Raw genomic sequence first — 12037 nt, 5'->3', positions numbered from 1 at the left:
ATACATTTTACATACTTTTATTACTATAACTACTTTTATATTGGTATTTTTTAGATTTGTAATCGCTATCATTGTGTTTTATCCAACACAGTTGACTTTTTCCTCACAATTCCACTTTTAGTAAAAACTACAAAGCCCTATAACTCTTTTGAACCTTTATGAGAAGTTGCATGTGTTTAGCACATTCAGTATTTTATTTGTAACAATGCAGCAGGCTAAACACACGTCCACTGGGGGCCTGGGCCAGTAGCACGTTTCCCCACTGAAAAAATATGTCATTAAAGTTATACATTTAGAAATCTTTTTTTTTTTTTTAAAGGTACGGTTATGACCTAAAATGGCTGCTTTGTAGTTTTTAGCAAATGTTCTCAAACTTGGACTTAATGGTTTATTTGCTGGGGACTATTTTTAACTACAGAGAAATACACCTTTAGTGTGCTAGTGAGTATTTAAACCAGTGTCATGACTGGTTTAATGTGGAAGTGACTCAAAATAAACAGTGCCTGAACAGTCACTATAGTAGTGGTCAGATTGTTAGCGACACCAGAAACTTAAAGTCTCAAAATTATTTTAACTACTTGGTCTTTTATAAAGATTTGAGTCATTCAGTGAATTGCTGTTTCAAAGCGTTCTCCACATAAAATAAAATTGTTAGTACAGCAGGATCAATTCATTATTGCTTTTGTATTCTTTTAAATAAGAAAAATAAAGAATATCACCCGCCTTATCCTTTAAACCTCCATTTTCTCCTTTTACCAGGCTTTAAAAGAGAAGCAGTGTTCTTACTTTCCCGCTTAATATCCTTCCCCTCTCCTTTATCAGCTGATCTCTTCACTCCTGCACTACATGGTAGGTGGCATGTACTAATGGGCTGTACAGGTTTAGTGATGGTACTAACGCAAAGGGAACAAAGGGTAGATGTATATGCTGTGAGCGTGTGACGGGGCCTCCCCTCTGTGCAGAGAGGGATTCTGTTTTGCTCACGAGGTTGCCCGGCAACTATGACGTCACTGGAGTGCACGACCAACAGCAGCACCATGCCAGAGATAGACAGAGAGGCAGAGGGAGGGAGAGATCACCAGGATACTATGAACAGATGTAACTACATGATATGCATCAATTCTGTGCTTGTGTCCTCGAGATGAGTTTGTCTGCTTTCACCACAAACCATATGAAGTCTGTATCTAACCACAGAATAACAGTTCACTTTCTTAAAACAATGGTTTGACAGTTTGAGAACTGTGCTTGCTAGTTCTCTAGCAGAGAGTCAGATGAAGATCAGTACCACTCTTACATTGTATTTGTATGTTAAATATAAGTCTAAAGCTGAGAGCCGGTTGGCTTATCTTAGCGCTAAGATTGGAAACAGCTAGCCTCGCTTTGTCCAAGGCAAACATAATCCGTCTATCAGCACCTCTTGGGTTGTATTTTGTTTGTTTAATTTGTGTAAAAGTAAATAAGTGTAAAACAACGACAATTTGGTTATGTTTTTGGACCATTTCTTGGTTCGATGCCAGCCTCCAGGAAGAAACTGCAGAGATACGATGGAAAGAGAAGTAGGAAATGTGATGGCAATACAGAATCTATGTTTGATTAATTTGAGGAACATTACAACCTGCTCACCACTTCACACAGATCTAATGTTTTCATCTGCCACCATTTCTATCATGCTTTGTTTAAGTCACGTTTTATAAACGTCATGATGTATTTGCTAAGTCTGTTTCCATTGTACCAACCTTTTCCACCTCAGCCAAGCAGGAAAGATTTTGGGGATATTCTTATTCAAACTTTATGCGTTTCCGCTTAACTTTTTGCACAAATGGAAATCTGCAAACCTTTTGCAATGCACAGGTGAACTGCAGGTGATGCAAGGACAAAGTGGGCTCCTAATTAATAATAATAATAATAATACATTTTATTTATAAGCGCTTTTCTAAATACTCAAAGACACTTTACATAAAAAAAAATTAAATTAAATTTTCAATTCAAGCAGTCAGTGCCGCAAAGCAGGGACTTAAGACAATAAGGAACTACAAAGGGAGAACCTCCTCATGGTCTAAATCATTTCTATCCATGCTTGGAGGCTAAAAGTATTAGCGCTACCCTAGAGTCCCACGCAGCAGAAGTGAACTTCCCACAAAAAAATTAGAGGGTGGGCGGTCTTGGAGCATGTTGCGAGGAGGGTTTTCAGCAGTGTAAACACCTGGAAGGCAGCAGCACCAGGTAGTATCCCTGGTCGTATACTCAAGACCTGCACTTTCTAGCTAGCACCAGTATTTAAGACCATCTTCAAATTCTCTCTGGTCCAGTCTGTTATCCCCACATGCCTCAAAAAGTCCACAATTGTCCCTGCACCCAAGAGCTCCCGTCAATCCTGGCAGAATGACGACCGTCCAGTGACGCACACCTCTGTGGTCATGAAGTGCTTCAATCAGCTGGGAAAAGACCATCTGCTCCTCAGTTTCCCTACTGACCCAACAGGTCAACTGACAACGCCATTAGCTGCATACAGCCCTTACCCATCTGTACAACAGGGAGGGGAACGGCTGTTTTAACCGTTCACCACCGGGGTCATCACCAAGCCTATGCACCCTTTAGTACTTTACCACTTAATGCAAATGGTTGTCTTTGTCAGCCGTGGAATTTGTGTCCACAGACACTTGAAAACATTAAACACCTGCACTGTGGACAGTTTACTGTCAGGGAACATCAGCGCACCCAGCAGGACCGCAATGGCCTGCAGAGAGTGGAATGGTCCGCTGGACGGCCTACCACCAGGCGTTGCACAACCAAGGCCAGTAAATTCTACAGGATTTGAGGAATGGCCTTTTAGAACTATTGCAGTCAGGGAAGCGCTACCGCAGCCATACAGTCAGAACGGAGAGGCTAAAGAGGAGCTACCTCCTTAAAGCCACCTTGAACTGCCAGGATTCCAGACAGTCCCCTCCGCTACATCCCTTTAATATCTACACCATATTTAATATTTGCACCGTATCTGATATTTGCACAAAAGCAAATAAGCATATTTTCCAAAATACAAAAATATTGCTTTAAGGTGTCTCTCTGGCTTTTAACTCATTCTCAATAATAAGCGAGTGAAAACAGACCTGAACAAAAGGACACTCAGTTGTATGAGCCTCCTTCAAATCTGCTGCCTCAGTGCTTTGGTTTTAACAAGGGTCAGTGACTCACAGTCTCTTGGTGTTAAGAAAGAGACGGAAAAAAGAGAGCAGTTATTTACACCTCCATGGCACATTATGTTCATTACGGCGCTCCATCTGTTTCATTCTGAAAAAAACGGTGGCACCTTAGTAAACCAGGTGTAATGTGTTTTTTATTTGTCTAGAAAAGGTTAGTCAACACTGAAAAATGAATGAGAAGCAGGTCATCTTTGAATGTGTTCACACAACATGTGTATATCTTTATAATATGATCCTATGATTATATTGCAACCAACTGAAACCCCTTGACTCAACAAAGCATGCAAAGACAAAGTACGGTGGCCGCGTTGCTCCTCAAAACGCGACAGGCCCTATCTAGAGCCCATGTTTAGTTTGTCTATTTTGTAGAAATATGGCTATATATATATGTATATATATATATATATTAAAAATAGTCGTCTCTATAGACAATCACCCTCTGTAGATGATAACAAAAACACAACAATTCTTATTTTTAATTAATTATACAGTAACGAAAGCATAACTAATTTTTTTCTTCCTTTTTTTGGCCACTTGCGGAAACCAGCTGTGAACGCATCATTGATTTGTTGATATGGTGAACTTGTTAGCAAATAGTTGCTTATTTCATACATCCAGCAGTTACAGGGGAACATTCATTTGGAATCGTTTGTGTCCACCTGATGAACCTAAGTCCAACATTCATTTTTTTTAGCTCTGTTTTTGCTTTCTACCAATTCTTGAGGATTTGAAATATCTTCCTTTTCAGCTGCTAAATACTCCAGTGGCTCACCAGCTAGCACAATCACACCAAAACGCATTGCCAGAAATGTGCTAGCAAAACCATTACTTTCCCTTTTGTATGACAGACCTGTCTGTCTGCTTTTGGTGCTGAGCCGATAGTGTACCAGAGATTTTCACTGAAAACAGGTGCCTGCTGTGGCCAGAAACAATGAGTTGAAACTCCCTATGAAACTGTAAAGCTGACGGCTCACTATAAGCAATCCCTTTAACATTGTTGCATTATTTTAACATTGTCATGTTATACATTTTTATTCTAAAAAGATCAATTATAGCCACTTTAAATATGTTATCCCACCCAAATTCCTGTGACTAAACCCAAGGCCCATACAAGGCCCATTTAATCACGATTCATTCCAGTCTAACACACCACTCCAGTCTGCACCAAGAGGTGTTCCAGGACTTAAAGTGTGTGGAGAGAGCAGCACTGCCAAATTAGGATACTGATGATGATTACAGCGATAACACTGAAGAGAATGGAAGGTAAACAGAAGCTGGAGCTCCGACATAATAACAGAGGAAAAGAAGGAGAGAAGTCAGAATCACAGGAGTCTAGGTTAAAATTGGCGGTGCACTTTAGCATAAAACTGGAAGTAAAATGCCACAGAGGACGCCCCTAACTGACATTCCCCTGCAGAGTGTTTAGCAGGATGCTGTGGGCTAGGCAGGCCCTCACTACAGGAAGAGAGTGTGGAAGCCCTGATAGCGCCGGCAAAGCTTTCCACGCAGATACACTCTCGCCAGCGAAGCATTTTCACCCAGTGTGGGCACATCAGCGGCAGGAAACCATAGGCCTGTGTGACCATATGATTAAATGGATACGAACAGCAGCTTTTCTGTGTCAAACATCAGTCATTTTCAGCACTGAGATAATCTTCATGATCCATGCACTTGCTAAATATAGCCTTCCCGCTACAGTATAACTGGGTCGGTAGCTTACTGAACAACTCTAGAAACCTAAAAGTCGAGCCCCAGTTTGCACCTGCATTATGTGGTGGCTCCTACTGAAACACTGTGTTGTTGTTTTTTAATAGCTATAATATGTAACAATTCTGCGTTAAAATGTCTATAAGCACTAGACCTATGTTCTATATGTAGTTGTGTACTTTTTATCCAGTCTGAAGCCACATTTTTACCATCCACTGTTTAGATCTTGGTGCTTTTTAACTCTAGATTTGAAGGATGAAAGATTTTAGTCATTTGACGTCTGGATCTTAAGTTATCAGAGAAACAAGCTGAGCTAACATTAGCGACATGTCAGAGGCTCTTCGAGCTTTGTCTGCTGAACCGTGTTGGAGAAACACAGATTTTTTCTGTATTTTTACCAATTTTAATCTGCAGGTCCGTTTGTTTTGGAGAGGAAGAGACCTTTGTGGATAATTCGGCTCCCAGTAAAAACCTCTGGAACATCTGGATCTTAAGTTATCAGAGAAACAAGCTGAGCTAACGTTAGTAACAGCTCCACTCGCTGCCCCTCTGGGACGTCCTTTGTCTGCCGACCAGCATCAGAGGGGAGGGGAAACTCAGAGGGTCCGTTTGTTGGAGACCTCTGTGGATAATTGGGCTCCCGGTAGAAACAAGAAGACAAACAACTCCCATGATCCCCGCAACTTCATTAAACTTGGTCTTTTGTTGTTGTTTTGATATGAGAGACCCCCTATCAGCAGAAATTACATTACTTTTAACATACATTTTTGGGCAGTGCTTCTTGTACAGGTTTGTCAAAATGTCATTTTTGAGGCTGAAACTGTTGGATTTTATCTCAAATCTGCACTGACTCCAGAGCTCAGCCCTACGTTACACTTCAGTAAAGGCCTTTGGGTTTTAACCATGCCTGGGAAGCCAATCTTACATGTAAATTTTTATAATGAGGAAGTATGCTTAACCCAATTCGCACCCATAAAAGAAAGCACTACCATTTCACAGACTTTCGATACCGCCTGAAGGTGAGGTGAAAGAGGACAAGTTGAAGGTTGAGTCAACTCAAATGTACTCAAGTCAGAAAATGAACAGGAATCTCACAAAGGACTTGAGTACACTAATTGTCTCATGGGGATTAACAAGCCCCGAGTGTTCAAAACGACACGCAGTGGAAGCATGCTCTCCAAGAGCTCGACAACAGCACCCCCCTGGGTACTAGACATCAACACTGCGACAGGAGGGCTTCCTACTCAAAACAAAGTGTGTCTGCTTTGCATGGCATGACGGGCTCTACACATACATGCACATAATTAAGCGCTAAATAAGCACCTATAGAAGCGTTACACACCTGCATTGGTGTGTGTCTGCTTTTGGTTTATTTGCATTTTCCTGTGTGTAGGTGTTTGTGTGTGAGCCTGAAATCCACCCTTTTTTTTGCCACCATCGTCGCTTTCTGCACATTCAGAGCTTCCTGTAAAATAAGGAAATCAAACAGCTTGAGTGTGTGTGGGCTGAGGTTTTCTCTCACCCTTGAGACCAAAAGCGGCCCAGTTCTTCAGTATTAGCTGATGATGCACTTGAATCACTTCAATCACCTGGATCCTATGGTAGGTTTCCTCCGCTTTGTTCAGACCAATTACCGCCTGTAATGGCTCGTTAGGATCTTTGTAGTGATCTAGGATGCTTAAAAAAATGCACACAGTACAGAAAGGCTATTAAGAGTGCTGAAATAATTGACAAAATGCCAATGTCATTAAACCATTCTGAATGCCAAGTAAACTTTGGACACACCATGGCCAAGGTTCAACGTCCCTCCTACGCTATAATCACTGAACCCTCAGACTTAAGTTTGCCTCACCTGTGACACTGCTGTTAATGTCTGAGAGTGTGAGGGCTCCAAACTCTGTATGATGAATGGGACGGCACTTTTGAAATCATGTTACCCTGCCAGAGGCATTTCCGTGGACATTAAAGTGTGAGGATTATATTTCATAAGTTTTTTAATGAGCTATGCCAGGGCTGTGCAAAGTGGGGCCCGTGGGCCAAATTTGACCCACCATAAAGGTTCAGTTTTGCCCAGAGGTAAAAAATACTCTTTAGATATGTAGGTTCTGAATTATTATTGTTCTGTCATAATATGAACATTATATTATACACAATATTCATAACTGAACAAATTATCTAAATAATTGAACAAATCTGTTTTATTTATTAAGCTTACATTTTATTATATAGAAAAAGTACAACATTTTTGAGGGGCTCTTCATCAGGTACATATATTGTGCACACTGACTCGTCTTAAATAATGCCTACCACAGACCTGGGGGACTGAGAGACTGTCTTCACAGGGTCAGTCACCTCGGCAAGTGCCCCAAAACGACATATGTTTACGTCCAAGAGACAAAGCCCTCCACTGAGCGTGTAATTATGGCCGGAGCAAATGAGGAAATCAGGTGACTTTGGTTTAAAACCATAGACTGTGTAGGTGGGAGGCCATAGAGGACAGACAACTAACTATTGAACTTCAAAACAAGTGTAAAGTTTACACACTTTTAATGTCTTGTATTGTATTCTTGCTTTTTTATGCCTCCTCTCTGGTACCTTCTGTATTAAAAAAGGTCTGAACTGAACCAGTGAAACTTCTTGCTGACAAAGAAGCAACTGATGAATTCAGTCAGGTGGCAAATGGCTGTGCAGTATGCACCCTCCCCTCGGCCAACACAGAATCAGCAGTGACCACAACCACGATGCAGGAGAACTGGTCAAAGATTTCTGCTGATTACTTTTTGATGCTTTACTTAGGATCCTTTTGTATGAGGTTTTAAGTAAGGCGGGGGGTGGGGGGTGCACAGGCCAAAGACACAAAATGAGCGGCTAATATTGCTTCACAGACTGAACAGCATGGGGGCACAGTTAACCTTAGGGCCTGTGGACTGAGCATCATCTTTACCCATAAAAGGAGTGCTGCTAATCCCCTGTCAAGATTTGACAAGGCACACTACTACACAAAATCACACACACACACACACACACTATTCCTGCTTCTCATCCACTCCATTCACTATCTTCACCTCTCGCGCCCGTTATCAGAACTCACTCTTTCCACTTTGTTTTTTAAATGCGATCTACTCATAGATAGTACTTTCCATCTCAACAAAGTGAATCATCTCAGCTTGTACAGCTTGCAGCAGAGATGAACGTCAGATCTTCCTCAGCATCGTTAGTCATCTACTAAAGTTCTACCGCACACTTATTTGCCTACAGCAGGTGTACACTGTCAAGGTTACAAGGCGGAGAAAAAGACACTAAATGTGTGATGTGCTGTGACACCCACAGTGTGCGGAGCAGACCCCGGGCTCGGAAATGGTGCCGCAACTGACACTCAAACTATCTGAGAACGCTGTGGATTGATCTGCGATTAGCTCTGCTGCAGGCTAGGCTCACATAGGGCCGTGGCTTTCTGTTCTCTAACCTACTGGGGATGTAGCCTCACAAATACCAGGAGTATTTATGGAAGGCCTGGGTGTCATGGCAACTGGGGGATTGTGTGTAAAACGCGGAGGGGAATGGAAAGGCCAAGCTATACACAATAACTGATTGCACTGTATTTAAAGGGAAACGCCAACTAATATGGAATAATAGGTGTGCATGCTCTCTCTCTGGCCTATGACAGTTCTGTGATATGTATATGATAATGTGTCAAATACAAACAACTCCTTTCCAGAGCCTGAAACTAAAACTTTTTTCTTCTGCAATTGCTTTGCAGTAAAGTCCAATCTCAGTGGATGTGCACTGGTGTTTCTCTAGTTTCCACATCACACTAGGTGAAGTATTGCTTCCAGAGTCAGCTCATATGCGCACATCTTAAACTGAGATTTAAAATGAAACTTTCCTCCTTCAGTAGAAGAAAGTGAAAGCATCCTTCTAGTGTCAAACTCTGCACAGTGAAGCTCAAACATCCAAGTGACTTAACAATGAGTAAAACATATTTTTAGACTTAAAGTGCTTTACCTTTAAGTAAAAAGCTTTTTTTCTGTACTACTGTTAGTATATGACAGTATTACAGTTTTTGTTAAATATCTGTCGATTCTTGATTCTGTTTCTGATCATGTTATGTATTTGAGCAAAACATAAACTTTTTGTGATTATCTCAGTGTTTCCCATATGTCACGTTCTACCAGTCAGGTAACATATAGCCAACAGCTGTGCTCAGAGCTGTAGTAAAGATACCATCGATGCAACATAAAGGCCTCAGTGTGCTTTAAACTTAGAACTTGTTATGGACAACATCTGAACCTTCTTTCCAGTGGCGGACTCAGAACAGGGTGTGTCCCAGGTGGTGAAACAATCGCGTCCTCTCCTCAGAGGTGTTTGCTGAGGTGTTAAAGTAAGGCAGAATTTCAACTTCACACTGCTTCACAATTGAATTATATGCCCTTCAACATGTGGAAAATTTTCTGCACTGCAACAGCAAATCTGTTGCTAAGATCCCTTGAAAACTCTTTAACTGTGACCTCATACTGCACTTGTAAAAAGGTCCGACCAATAAAGCCATTACGAATATTCAGACCCAAACTTTACATTCCAGTGAAGGCATATCATATAATGTCACTGCAGGCCTGTTATTATGAGACAAATGAACACTGCAGTAGGTCTGCAGAATATATTCAATCAAGGAGGTTAGGCCTGTCTGCAATTGAAAGCCCATTATTCAGATACTGTATGAGCCCAAATTGAGCCTGTTACTTAAAGATAGTGTTTGGTTGTTTCTTGCGTTAAAGATGTAAGGCTGTTGAATTTATGTCTGTCTACACTGTGTCTGCTAGAGTTTGCAAGGTCCAAAAGTTTCCAGCAAGTCCAGTTTAACCTTTTGTTAGCAATGTGCTTTCCTGCAACAAAGAAATAAATACATTCCCAAGAAATGGAAAGAGCCTCTTTAAGTCTTTACTGCAGAAATGGACCGGATTCAATTAGAAATACCGGATGGTTTCATGAAGTGTCCTGTTAGGAAGTGTGCCCATAAACAAATAAAAAAAATAGAAATAAATGCTTCCTGTTGTCTAAAATCTGACTGCTTTCAAGAGCTTGACAGGAGAGTTTTTGAGGATGTAATCTTTATAAACAGATATCTGCGTATGAATGCAGAATCTGTTGGTGAGGGACAACATTTTAGCATCAGAAGGTTTCAGGTTTCTGTTTGGAGTCCTAGTAGTATTGACCAATCATGTTTGAGCAAGTTTTGTTTGCATGCAGGTGAACAGTCTGTGTGAAGAGCAAAAAAGGTGGGAAGCACTCGCCGAAATTTACCCTCAGCGGAACCCATCAAGTATTGACTGACTTTAAAATGTTTTTTTTTTAATCTAACTGCATTCCCATGCGGATCTGTTTATGGAGTTTAGTCAAAATGTGTATCTCTCATCCTTTTTGCGTATCAAGTTGCTTAAACTTAAAAGGTGATGATATGTCAACGTTGTGTTCGCTGCCCCCAGGTGGCCAAAAAATCAATTTAATCTAAATGGTCACATCCCCATTGTATTAGCAGATTAAAAACCAAACACCAAAATTCAGTCGGTTGCTTGTTCAAACTGTCTCATTCAGTTCTGCACAAAACTAGCACTTAACATACAGTTAATAAGGTTATTGGCTCTGCAATAGAGTTATCACATCATCACTGTTTCTGTGAACTTCTCAGCCTTTCAGTGGGTTCTTAACCTGGAAGTGAAACATATCATGAGCTAACGACAATGCTCAGTACTGTCACTGCTCACTGACCATACTGACTGAGAACACTCAGTTCAGCTTAAGGATATGGCCTTAAAGATAAATATACAAAGCACCTCTACCATCTTCTTTTTAGTGATTTACAGTGTTTTTATTTAAATGTTGATCTGAAGAATGAGACATTTAACAGCGTTTCTTCTCTACAAATCTTGCTCAAAAAACAGGTGTTGCAAAAGGGGGATGGCGGTGTGTCATCTATTGGGGTCAGTACGGAAATGAAAAGGAATCAATTTGAGTGGCTCTGTGCATGCTCTCGTCCTAATCACACAGATCCATGTTCAGACAGGCGATTGTTCACCTCTTAATCCATGTGATGAATTACTGTCTGATGGCGGGGAGGATCATCATCAGGAGGCTTTCACCACCATCTTACCAGACCTCCACTGACCCAGCAGCTGGCCTCTCACAGAGCCATGAATAACACTCATCAGAACGCACATAGACACGTACAGTACGCACTGGCGCTCGTATTCTTTCTTGGGACAGAGAACGTGAGCTGCATATCACAGCGCTGCTAAATGATCCTCTTCCCTTCACCCTCCATCCATCCTCTGTCTTTACACTCTCTCTTCCTTCTCCCTACTCAGTTTCTGCCTCTCCCTCCGTTGATCCTCTTCTCCTGATTCCCTCAGCTCTGCCCTCTCCGCTCGCTTGTCGTGTTCTCGCAGACGACACCCGGGGCAGAGAGTCCCTAATGTTTATCGCAGACCTAAGTGGATGCCGTGAAGGAATAAATAACCATCGCATTCGGTGATTGCTTGATGAGATGTAATTAGGCGTGCCGACTGCAGATTAATCACGAGAAGTCAGCCGTCTCGTGCTAAAGCATCGCTCTCAAGGAGGCAGCCTAGGATTAGAAGGGAGTGACATCAACATACACTCAAAAACCAATAGTGTTTAATTAGAGACTGAAATATGAAGTGATAGCAGCAGAATTACAGCCCCCAATAAATATCTCTGCTCCTTCTCAGAAATAAAGACAGCATAAGATTCAGATAACAATCTGAAATATGGATACACACTTTTGGTCAATTAGGTTTTTAATTTTAAGTATCCTGGTTGAAACTGATAATACACAGTACCTCATTATGAGAAATGCTTTTGCCCTTCAGCTTGCAACTCCCTACCAAAGGTCACCCTATTGGTGAAACACGTTATACAGTATATTTTCAGTTACCTACTGCAAAAAAAAAAGCCGTTCAATTCATTCTTTTTCCCAGAAAGGAGTGACCTGACCCCGAGAGGTGACACTGTCACTGGATACCGACTGATCCAACTACAGTATCGACATTATGCTTTGTTGAATTGTTTTGTCTTCGGCTGGTTCCTGAGGTAGAGTGAGTCTGAGACATTTT

At 41.4% G+C, this 12037-nt stretch overlaps 1 protein-coding gene across 1 annotated transcript in view; it reads right to left on the bottom strand.

Moving 5' to 3' along the window:
- The window catches only part of LOC127365856 (diacylglycerol kinase beta), a 102954-nt gene extending 102063 nt beyond the window's left edge, over positions 1-891 (bottom strand). The window contains exon 1 of the mRNA XM_051404393.1: positions 787-891. The gene's annotated coding sequence lies outside the window, so the exon portion shown is untranslated. The remainder of the gene's footprint in view (positions 1-786) is intronic.
- Between the last annotated feature and the right edge of the window lie 11146 nt (positions 892-12037).

Source organism: Dicentrarchus labrax, unplaced genomic scaffold (genome assembly GCF_905237075.1).
Source record: "Dicentrarchus labrax unplaced genomic scaffold, dlabrax2021, whole genome shotgun sequence".
In the NCBI taxonomy this organism is placed as follows: Eukaryota; Metazoa; Chordata; class Actinopteri; family Moronidae; genus Dicentrarchus; species Dicentrarchus labrax.
Note: the sequence above shows the minus strand (reverse complement) of the source record. Positions and strands in the feature narration are given on the sequence as shown.